Source organism: Pteropus medius, unplaced genomic scaffold (genome assembly GCF_902729225.1).
Source record: "Pteropus medius unplaced genomic scaffold, Ma_sr-lr_union100, whole genome shotgun sequence".
Classification (NCBI taxonomy): domain Eukaryota; kingdom Metazoa; phylum Chordata; class Mammalia; order Chiroptera; family Pteropodidae; genus Pteropus; species Pteropus medius.
Genome location: NW_024346771.1, coordinates 7187412 through 7198689, shown reverse-complemented (window position 1 = coordinate 7198689; position 11278 = coordinate 7187412). Strand labels below are relative to the sequence as shown.

Here is an 11278-nt window from a genome sequence, read left to right as displayed (position 1 = left end):
AGCATATGGTTCATCCATGTTAGTGAAGGTTCCATGTGTCCTTAAAAACATGTTATTCAATAATTGTTGTGTGTAATGTTCTGTAAATAGGTAAAGTTGGATGATATAGTATTGTTTATATCTTCTCTTTTCTTGCACTCTACCTATTGAGTTCTGAAAGAAGAGAAGCACTAAAATTTCTTATTACATTCAAGAACTTAATTCTTCCATTGTTATATAAGGTTTTTTTTTGTTTTTTGTTTTTTGTTTTTTGGCTTTTTTGGCGGGGAGGGGATTGTTTTTGCTTCATGTATTTCAAAGCTCTGTTATTCGGTACAGACATAATTGAGATTGTTATGTTTTATTGTTGAATTGACCTTTATTCATAATGCAATGTTTCTATTTATTTTATTGTTGGTAATTTATTTTATTGTTGGTGATTTATTGTTGATACTCTTTCTCAGATTATATTTTGTCTGAATTAACTGCTTTAAGCTTAGTATTTGCATTTTATATAATTTTCCAGCATTGCACCTTCAACCTATTTATAGACATAATTATAGTTTGGTCTTTAGTTTTAACTTACAATGTTTATATTTTAATTAGAATGCTTTTAAAGACTTAATGCAATTATCGATATGCTTTGTTTAAGTCTACCGTTATTCTATTAGTTTTCTTGTTTGTCCATCTGGTTTGTTTTTGTCCCTTTATTTGTCCTTTCTGTGTTGTTGTTTTTTTTTTTTTTTGACACTTTAATTCTGGATTTATTCAACCCAATCTTTTACTCTACACAACGAAGTATAAACACAACATTATCTCAAATGATACAAAGTCATAAAACTCAAAACAGAAAATTTATAGTATTGACAGTACAATTAAAAGCAAAAATGTAATGTACGCTTTGCCAAGGTAACCTGCCAGGCCACTGTGAATAACAGCCCAAACTAAGGGTTCTGTCATCACCATGCAGAGCTAGCTCTGGACTTGCTCATCAATTTCACAGAGAAAGGAAACTTGGGTGTTCGTGTGTGTGTGTGTGTGTGTGTGTGTGTGTGTGTGTGTACATGAGTACATGTGAAAACAGAACCATTAAGGCAATTAATACCAGCTATTTGACCCAGATGTCAGAAGAAAACTCAACCTTGGAGCAGAGCCAGGTTAACAGGAAAGGCAGCTGCACAGAAGCATGCTCTTTCCTGAAGAATCCTGCAAGCCACCAGACTGGCCCCAGGTCATCTGTGGATGGAAAATGTCCTCCCTGGCTGGGGTGTACCACCACCTGTAGCCCTGCTATCCCTGCTGGCCTTACCACTGAACTGCCTGTCAGGGAATGGAAACATGGGAGATCTAGCCTGGAAACTGGAGGGCATCTTCATAGGTGCTATCCCAGCCCAACAACACTCTGCAGCTGAAACTTGGACTCCAGAGGAAATGGCTCAATTGCTGCTTTGAAGTTTGGGCCTGAGCGAGGATGTTCTTTCCTCCCCATCCTCTTTCTGCTTGAAAGGTGACAAAACTGAGTTGGATGGGATGTGATTTACAGGCATAGAGTTTCAGTAGCCCTGCTATGGGGAGGAGTTGAAGCCCCTGTGGCTGCTATCCAGCCAGGGAGCAGGATGCCAGGTCAGGGGGCCTGTGCCATGCTCAGCACAACCTGCTCCCCATCAGCAGGAGTGACCTGCCAAAAGAGACGAGGTAGCAACATTCTCCTGGGAGGTCTGTATCGTCTGGAAGGTGGCCTAGGCAGGGTCCAACACAGTGGCACAGCAGTGGCAATGATCTCATGGTCGATTTGTCCTCTATTGTTGTGTTTCTGCACCTTCTGGGCTTCACCTGGGTTCCCAAACTCCACATGTGTGGCCTTCAGATAGATGTGGGTATGGCCTTTCTACAGGCATGCCAGTCATTTAAATTTCCCACAGGTGGAGAACAGCTCCATGATGTGATCCTTTGTCACATTGCTGGTAAGCCCCCCAATGTGTGCTGGGGTGGGTTTTTAGGGTAAGAACTCCCCTTTTCTTTTCCATTTTCATTTCTTTCAGGTTGTTTGGATTTGGAGCAGGAATGTGTCCTGTTGTCCTGTATGCACTGAGGACTAAGAACCACAGAGCTGCTGGAGTTGGAGCTGCGGGACATGTGGGAGACATGGCTGGAGGAAGAGCTGGTAAGAGACCTGGAGCTACTGCTCCCGCTAGAAGAACTGGGCCACTTCTGAGTTTTCTCTTTGACACATCCTTTTTGCTCTACGCCTTGGACCCATTTCTCTTTAGAGTGATCCTTGGATGTCTCATCAGAGTAGTCTATGCATTTGTAGGAGAAGGCACTCTAGTGCTGAACTTTGTCATATTTTCTTTGACTCCCAGCAAGCTCTCCTTTTTCCCTCCTAGTAAATTCATTCTCTCTTCAGGGGTGTTCAGAGCAGCCACAGCAGCCTTACGAATCGATAGCAGTTTCCACTCAAATGCAGTAGCTGCTCAGTCCAGGCTCCAGGCCTCGAGTGCGTGCAGGGCCATTGGGTTTGCGGTCCCACGTCTAAAGCTGGGAAAGAGTTCCCGAGGTCTGGTTGTGCCCTGCAAAGTTGATTGTGAAGCGAAGGCACCCTTTACCCACAGGAAGTTCCACCACTTCATACCTGTTTCTTATTCCTTCAATATTTTGGTTACTTGAATGTATTTAGTATTCCATTCATTTCGTATTTCATTTGACTTCCTATATACTTCTTTGTATTGGCATTTTTAAGTGTTCAGTTTAGAGATTACAAGAAATGTTCCTAATTATAAGCAGTATCCTTAGTTAATTATACTCTACTTAAAAGTAATACTGTATACCTGGATTAGTTATTTTGGCATAGCAAATTGCTCCAAAACTTAGCATTTAAAATAATACACTTTTATTATCTCATAGTTTCTATGGTAAGGCAACTAGGTATCATTTGGCCAGCATGAAGCATGAAGCTTAATGAAATTATCATTATGGTCTGTAGTCATCTCAAAGCCAGAGGAGACAGAGTACTCTTCCAAGCTCCCTCACATGATGTGGGATGGATTTAGTCCCTCTCAGGGTGTTGGACTTAGAACCTCCTTCCTCACTTGTTGACCAAAGATTCAAATTTCCTCAGCTCTTACTGAGTGGACCTCTCAACCATAGCATGACAAAGGGAGTCAGCCATGAAAACACAATAGAGAGGGAGGGTAGGGAGGAAGAAAGGAGGGAAGGGTGTCACCATGATGTATAACCTAATCTTTGAAGTGATTAGATTTTGCCATATAATATTCATTAGAACAAGTCACTAGACCCACTTCATACTGAAGGGGAGTGAGATTACACAGTGCATGCGGCCCCTGAGATGTAGATCATTGAGAGACACTTTACAATGCTACCTACACCTGCCTCTGTCTTTAAATATATGAATGTGATAATAGCACCGTTTCTTTTTCGTATTTCTTAAAACTTTGTGCTATTGTAGCCATATATTTTAATTATAGTTACATATAAATATCTCGATGTGATACAAAAATAGAGTATTTTATATATACATAGTCACCAATTCTGTTGCCCTGGTTCATTACTGTGAATTCAAGCGTCCATCTGGTAATATTTCATTTCAACTAAAAGAACTTTCTTAAACATTTCTTGTTAAGATCTGCCATTAGAAAATTCTGTCAGCTTTTGTATATTTCAACGTGATTTTATTTTGAAGAATATTTTCACTGTGTATACAAAGCTACATTAAAGTTATTTTCTTTTAACACTTTAAGATGTCATTCTATTTTTTTAGAAGATAATTCAGCTGAAATTGCTATTCTTTTTCTTCTGTCCTTTTGACTCTGTGGTCTGTCTTGTTTCCTCACTACTTTTATATTTCTCTTTGACTTTATAGCTCTTTGCTTATGATATGCCTAGTTACGATTTTCTCTGTATTTCTCTTGAACTTTATTTTAACCTGTAGAGTTATACTTTTTTATATATTTTGAGGAAGTTTTGACCATTATCACTACATAATTTTCCCAATCAATATATATATATTTTTCATTTCTAATTGCATATGTTAGGCCATTTTGTCCTAAAGATCACTGTGACTACTTGTTTTTCCTCTTAATTTGTATTTTACTATTATCTGATTGAATGATTTCTATTTGTCCACCTTAAAGTTCACTAATCTTTTATCCTTCAGTCCTTAGTACGCTGTTACCTATCCACTGAATTTCTTATTTAAGATATTGTATTTTGCAGTGATGAAATCTACATTTTACTTTTTTCTCATAGTTTCAATTTCTCAGATGATATTTCTTATATGTTCAATTCTTAAGTTTCCTTGTTAAGATACACCCTATTTATATTTTTATTAGCTTAAAAAAAAGTCCTTTCCTGTTGATTCCAACATCTGTATCACTTTGGGCTCTTTTCGTAATGATTTTCCCCCCCTTGATTATGGGTCACATTTACTTATGGCTTTTTGTGCCTTGAAAGTTTTTAATTGTGTTGTACATTGTGGGTGATAAGCAATATGGATTTTGTTGTTTTCTTTTAAAAAGTGTTGTATTTTGTTCTGATAAGGAATAAGTAATTGGTAGATTATCTTGATCCTATAAGTTTTGTTATATTTTTTATTATGACTGGCCAGATTCATTTTTTCCCCTTATTCTTAGAACATACCACTTCCTCTAGGCTATGATCTTTTAAGGTTTGACTTTTCTAGGTGTTCAAAAGATGCTATAAATGCATTTGTGTCTCCACCTTGGCTTGATTTAAATTCCAACATCTCTGAGCATACATATCTTCAGAATCTTCATTCATTTCTTAGTCCCAAAGAAGCTACATTTAGTAGAATCTTGTACAGAACATTTGCTGTGAGCCCTTGATCAAGGAACTGTGAAGAATCCACACAGATAGTTGGGGGGCTCTTCCTATGTGTATTTCATACTATTCAGTATTCTACCTCTCAAATTTCATCTATGTGAATAGCTCCAAATTCTGATGTCTGTCCTCTAAGCTCATTGAGACTTCCATGCTATTTCTAGGCTGAATGTCTCTTAACCACTGTCCAGAAATTACCCCCAGGGAGACAGCTTGTGTTAAAATATTGCCAACCTGTATATTTCCTTCTTTCAAAAATTAATCCTGCACTGACTGTTATCTAATGCCTGAAAATAGGTGTTCCAATTTTTTTTTTTTTTTTGGTTTTTAATTGTTTATGTTAGTATAGTAAATCTTATAGGATTTATTTCATGATAACCAGAAGCTCAAGTGAATTTTGTCAGTTTTGATATCAAATCTATACTAATTCATGAGATGAATTAGATAGAGTTTCCTCATTTTATTTTCTGTAAGGGTTTTTTTCTTTTAAATATAGGAGTCATAAATTCTATTAATTTTTACAAAATTAATATATAACCATTTTAATTTGATGTTTTACTACAGATTATTTAACTATATAGTCAATTTCTAGAATGATTATTGCCCTCAGCAGATTTTAAATATATTTTGAAACCATTTATATTATTAGTAATTTATATTTTTCTAAAAATGTTTATTTTGTCTAAGTTTTGAAAATTGTAAATATATCACTTAAAAGATTTTCATCTGTGGGATTTAGATGCAAAAAGAAAATAATGAGTTAAGCAATTGTTAAAACATGTTAGTAAATTTTATTTTTGTTAAAAACAAATGCATATAAAATATGTAGTTAACTTTAGTCAGTGGAGTCCTCTTTGTAATGACATCTTTCAAAATCACTGAACTTCCACATATTATCCTTTTGTGTTTTTATAGGGGTGCATCTCTTATCTATACAAGTGTTATAAAATCTTCCCTTGCGCCCCACAACTACCGCATCTCAGTTTGACTGTTCAATAAACTGAAACCATGTTATAACACAAAAATTAAAAAAAAATTAAATATATTGAAAATATAATGTGAGTGGGCCAATAGATTTTTAAAATATAATATAATTATTTATTGTCTTTTCAGTAACCAATTACTGTCAAAGTAACTGTTTTAGCTACAGTTGATACCTAATTGATTCACTTTTTTGGCAACCGATTATGAACAATGTAGGACTTAACTTTTTTCTGAATGCAAGTTTGCTTTAGTTTTGTATTTTGGATATTTTTGCTTGTTTGTTCTTTGCTTTTTAGTTCTTATTTTAAGCATAGTTTAAGATAGTCCTTTTTCTTTTTTTCAGTGTTTTAGCTGTAGTGCAAATTGACAGCAGGCTTTCCAGTTCGTCAATTATCTAAATCTGCTTTTTGATAAGGTAACACATCTATAATATCACACTTTAGAAATTTACACTAAGCACAAAGACCGTCTAGTAGCTTTTTCCTTTTTTTTTAAAGTGAGTTTTTCATGGCCAGGGAGAGTGCCACATCGTGTTTTCAACTTTGGGTAAACTGCCATAGCTTTCACTTAACTCATTCCAACATCAACTCTAAATCCAAAGTATTTTTTTAATGTCATCTAAATCAGGTATGAATAAAATTCCAGATACAATCCATTTTGCAACAAAACTCCTCTCTGTCTATGAATTGGTAAAACCAGATGCTTCCAAAATACAATTCTGTGGTGGACATTGGATAGACATTCCCATTCCGAAAGGGAGAAATTGGAAGAAAGTGGTCATGGGTCCCAAGCAAGTCTCAAACCTAGCAAAGCAAATTCCATTATATTTTAAGATTTGTGAATAATCCCCTTTGGCTCCAGGCTCTGTCCTCCAAGCGCACTAATAGAACCAGTAAAGCTAAAATATAGGTTGTACAAAACAAGATCAACATGTAAAATCAGCAGTATGTCTATATAATAATAACAGACATTCCAAAATTGTAATTAATGAAACAATTTTATTTATAGTAATATCAAGATAATAAAATACTTAGAAATTAATTTAGCCAAAGAGGTACAGTATTTAGAATTCCAATTTAGAAACATCATATTCTTTCCTATTAAATTATTTGAAAATGATTCTCAGCAATATTTTTAACTTTTCTATATGGTATGGATTCTTGCATATTATCTTTAATAGCTTATATTTTTAATGTCATTTATGTGAGATATTTTTATTTTATTTTTAATTGCGTTAGTTGATATGTAGAAATGCAATTCAGTTTTGTTTATTGAACTCATTTGTGTATTAGCTCATTGCTAAACTCACTCCATGCATTATAACTTATCTTTTGTTTTTCCTCATCATATTTTAGGGGCAAAGGTATCTCACAAAACATTGAATCCAAATATGTACAGAAAATCCTTGTTTTGCCTCTACGGGAACAATATTCAATATTTCACCCTATGTGTGATTTTTGCTTTAAATTATTTTGCAGATACTTTATATATCTATGGAAATTCCCATCTATTCCTTATATATATATATATATTACATTATATATATATATAATGTAATATATATATATATAATGTAATATATATATATATATATAAAATAAACAAGTGATGGTGAATTTATCAAAGTTTTTTATACATTTATTGAAATATTCAGGCGATTTTTTTCTTTCTCTATGTTTTTGCATTTAATTAATTAATATTCAAAATTTAAACCACCTTGCTTTTTAGAAAAAAAAATCCAGTAGGTGATTATATATTATCTTTTTAAATATTATTGCATCAAAATAGCTCATACTAGAAATAATTTTTGCATTTAATTTACATGTGGATTTATGTCTAGGCTCTCAGATATGTTCTCTTGATTTAAATTTCTAGCCTCACAATAGCACACCACTGATTTAATTACTGTAACTTTGTTGTATTTTTGGAAAACAAGAAGTGTGAGTTTTCTAAATTCGTAAATATATTTTTTTAATTGCTAGTACTATTGTGATCTCTTTTAAATTTGTATGAATTTTGAAGGAGATTTTCTATTGCTTCCAAAAAAAATACTACTGTACTACTGGTGATTTAATAAATAAGTCTAGATATCACTTTGGGAGTATTATCATTCAACATAATTAATTCTTCCAATTCATGAACATGCAACATGTATTTTATTTATTCTGGTCTTTTTTAGTTGCTTTCAGTAATCCTTTGTGTATTTCTGTGTGTGTGTGTGTGTGTGTGTGTGTGTGTGTGTGCGCGTGTGTAAGTCTTGTACCTCTTTGGTTAAATTAATTTCTAAGTATTTTATTATCTTGATATTACTATAAATAAAATTGTTTCATTAATTACAATTTTGGAATGTCTGTTATTAGTATATAGAAATACTGCTGATTTTACATGTTGATCTTGTTTTGTACGACCTATTTTTTAGCTTTACTGGTTCTATTAGTGCGCTTGGAGGACAGAGCCTGGAGTCAAAGGGGATAAATCTGTTGTCAAGGAATACTTGAATCAGGGGTCTAAATATTTTTGTTGAGTGCTGACAGCTATAGCAGCTGAGTGGGCTATTCTGTTAAATTTTCTGGGTAGATTTCACATAATGAGCAGTGTCGAGGATAATCCATGAGCCTACAGAGATGAAAAGGGAACAATTTGATTTCTTTACCATTTTTGCCAATTCTCATGAATCTGATAGTGTTATAACATCTAGGTTAAGGTAGGTACTCTAAAGGTTTCAATGAATTGAATTTTTAGGTTCCAGAATATTGCTGGTATTGTAATAAACCTGACTGCCAGAAAATGATGTCAATGGTTGAAATATATTCTTGGTCAATGATCAAGAAGGTAAGACCAACTGTCAATGATTTTAGATAACAGTTTGATCTTTCTATCAAATTAAAATCTCTTTGTAAATAGAACCAGGTCTCATTTCTTTCCTGTATACTCTGTAGCACCTACTAAAGTGTAGTGGGCATGCATACCATTTGGTGGATAATAACTGGAAAATGAATTTTTTTTCTGCCTCAAAGAAAACACTGATTCATTACAAGGCACACTTTAACTCCAATAACATGATTTACAGAGTCATTAACCTTTAAAATTACATTAAATATTATCCGTACTAATAGATATTTAAAATGTTGGACTTACTCCCTCTGACATTATTAAATGTATTTCAATTTTATACATTGGCATGAGATAGAAAAGGAAAACCTCATAAGGTAAGTAATATTGAAAATACTGAGCTTTTTTCCCTACAATTAGTCCCAAGAGTGAAGTGAGAAAAGTTATAGCCTTAATCCAACACATGACTACTGTCAAGATATTGCTCCTACCTAAAAGAAATTTTCTTATATTTGAAATTATTTCCTTTATTTTCAATTTAAGGTATTGGTAAAGGGACAATATACATTTTTAAATTTTCATGGAGTATATACGGCAATTTTTCTTAGCATCAATTTTAGTTTACTGTGTTTCTCTAAATCACTTCAATTGAAATATATGTCCTTTTTTCTTGAATGACTAATAAAATATCAATATTAGGTTAAAAATCCTTCTAAAAATATAAAATCAATGATTACATTTAAAATGATGTACTTTTCATAAACTAGCAGCACGCTATTCTAACAAGACTTATGTTTTGCTTCATCAATTGGTCAGAGATAAAGGAAAATGTATATATGTTCAAAAAAGCTCCTTATATATGGGAAATGTAAGCATAAGTTCTTTACAATAAGTCAGAGGGTCTCCTTAATAAGGCAGGTTTGTATATTTCTCCAATCAAGTTACAGGTAATTCTCCAATCAGGTCTTACAGGTTTTCCAATAATGATTTCAAAAGAAGACAATCAATGTTTACCAGAGGGAGTAGATCTTAGATTGAGCAATACTAAATGAAGGGCTTTAGGACCAAAGCATATTAAAAGGTTTAACAAGTTTTGCCAACTGAGTTTCGACTATCTCATTGGTTTGTTCTACCAAGCCATAGAACTAGGGATGATAAGCACAATGAAAATGCTGCAATATTGGTTAATTTTTGCATACCTGTGTAGAATTATTGTATTGTATTTGTATTGTAAAGTTGGTTTCCTCAATGGCTATGGAGCTCTGTGGGGATTTGTCAAGCAGGAAAAATCCTTTCTCAAAGTATTTTTGTAACTTCTGTGGCTGTCTCCCTTTGACTTGGGAAGGCTTCTACCCAATGAGAATACATACAAATCATCACCAGTACATTTTTGTCCTTGAAAAGGGGGGCAATTAGATTAAAATCTGCATTTCAACCCTTAAATAAGCCTAATAGGTTTTATTTACCCCTTTTGTAAACAGAAATTCTCTTATTTATCTATTTAATTGTGGTAACAAAGACTTACAAGTAATTATGGAAATTTAAATGGTTTGGTACAAAATTTAGCTCTTTAATATTAAAATTTGTTTTATGCAAGCAATAAAATACCTGGTGATGCAGAGCACAGGACATAATTTTAATAACATAAAATCTCTATTTTTTGTTGATCGTTTCTTATTAAAAGCATATCAATAGTCCAATGAAAAATTTGTCCTTTTAACAGGAAAAAAAAGAACTATAATTTTGCATCAGACCATTTATTTAAATTTACTTATTTAAATATGTATTTAATCTTATTTGGCTTGCTCACTCATAAAATTAATTTCTCAAGATCCTTTTTCCACAAACGTTCTAAAATTTCTCCTGTCCCTCATATTTTGTGTTTTCTTACCCACTCAGACAAAACAAAAACAAAAACAAAAACATATTTGAGGACAAGTCATTTTCTCTAATTCTCTCAAAAATGCACTCCCATGCCTTATATCTTCTTCACTAAAAACATGTGTCATTCCCTTCATATTAATTAGAATTCTTAACCCTTAGTAACTTTAACTTGTAATGACAACTGGAAAGTAAGTAATTAGCATTGTTTAGATTGACAAATTTATGAATCTATTCTTTCTCTGGCAAATACAGTTCATATTTTTTAGAAATATATGCTTCCTCAATAAAGAATAAAACATTTTCTTTTTTATTATTTATTATTAATCATGCCTACAGCACCTGGTCTTCCTAGGTGGTCTCCCATCCAAGTACTAACCAGGCCCAACCCTGCTTAGCAGCCCGAGATCTGACATTGGGCTCGTTCAGAGTGGCAGGGCCATAGACCATGGACCATGGCTCCACTGGGGCATGAACCCAGGACCTTCTGCATGTAAAGCAGACGTGCTAACCACTACACTACAGAACTATGTCCTAAAATATTTTCATTAACAGATTCAAATCTATTTTTTTAGTTTCTCTATAACAAGAAGTCAATAGTAGATAAATGTAGACTTATTTAATAATTAAAATTTTAGTATTTTATCTTATTTCGTAATGATTTAGATACTTAATGGCTATAACAACTCATAATTTAACTTAATTTGGCAAAGCTCTAAGTTTTCAAGTTACCAAAAGATTTTGT

The 11278-nt window shown here is 33.3% G+C and overlaps 1 pseudogene; it reads right to left on the bottom strand.

The window, feature by feature from the left end:
• Nucleotides 1-1603: 1603 nt before the first annotated feature.
• Nucleotides 1604-2375, bottom strand: LOC120613846 (RNA-binding protein with serine-rich domain 1-like; annotated as a pseudogene).
• Nucleotides 2376-11278: the final 8903 nt, after the last annotated feature.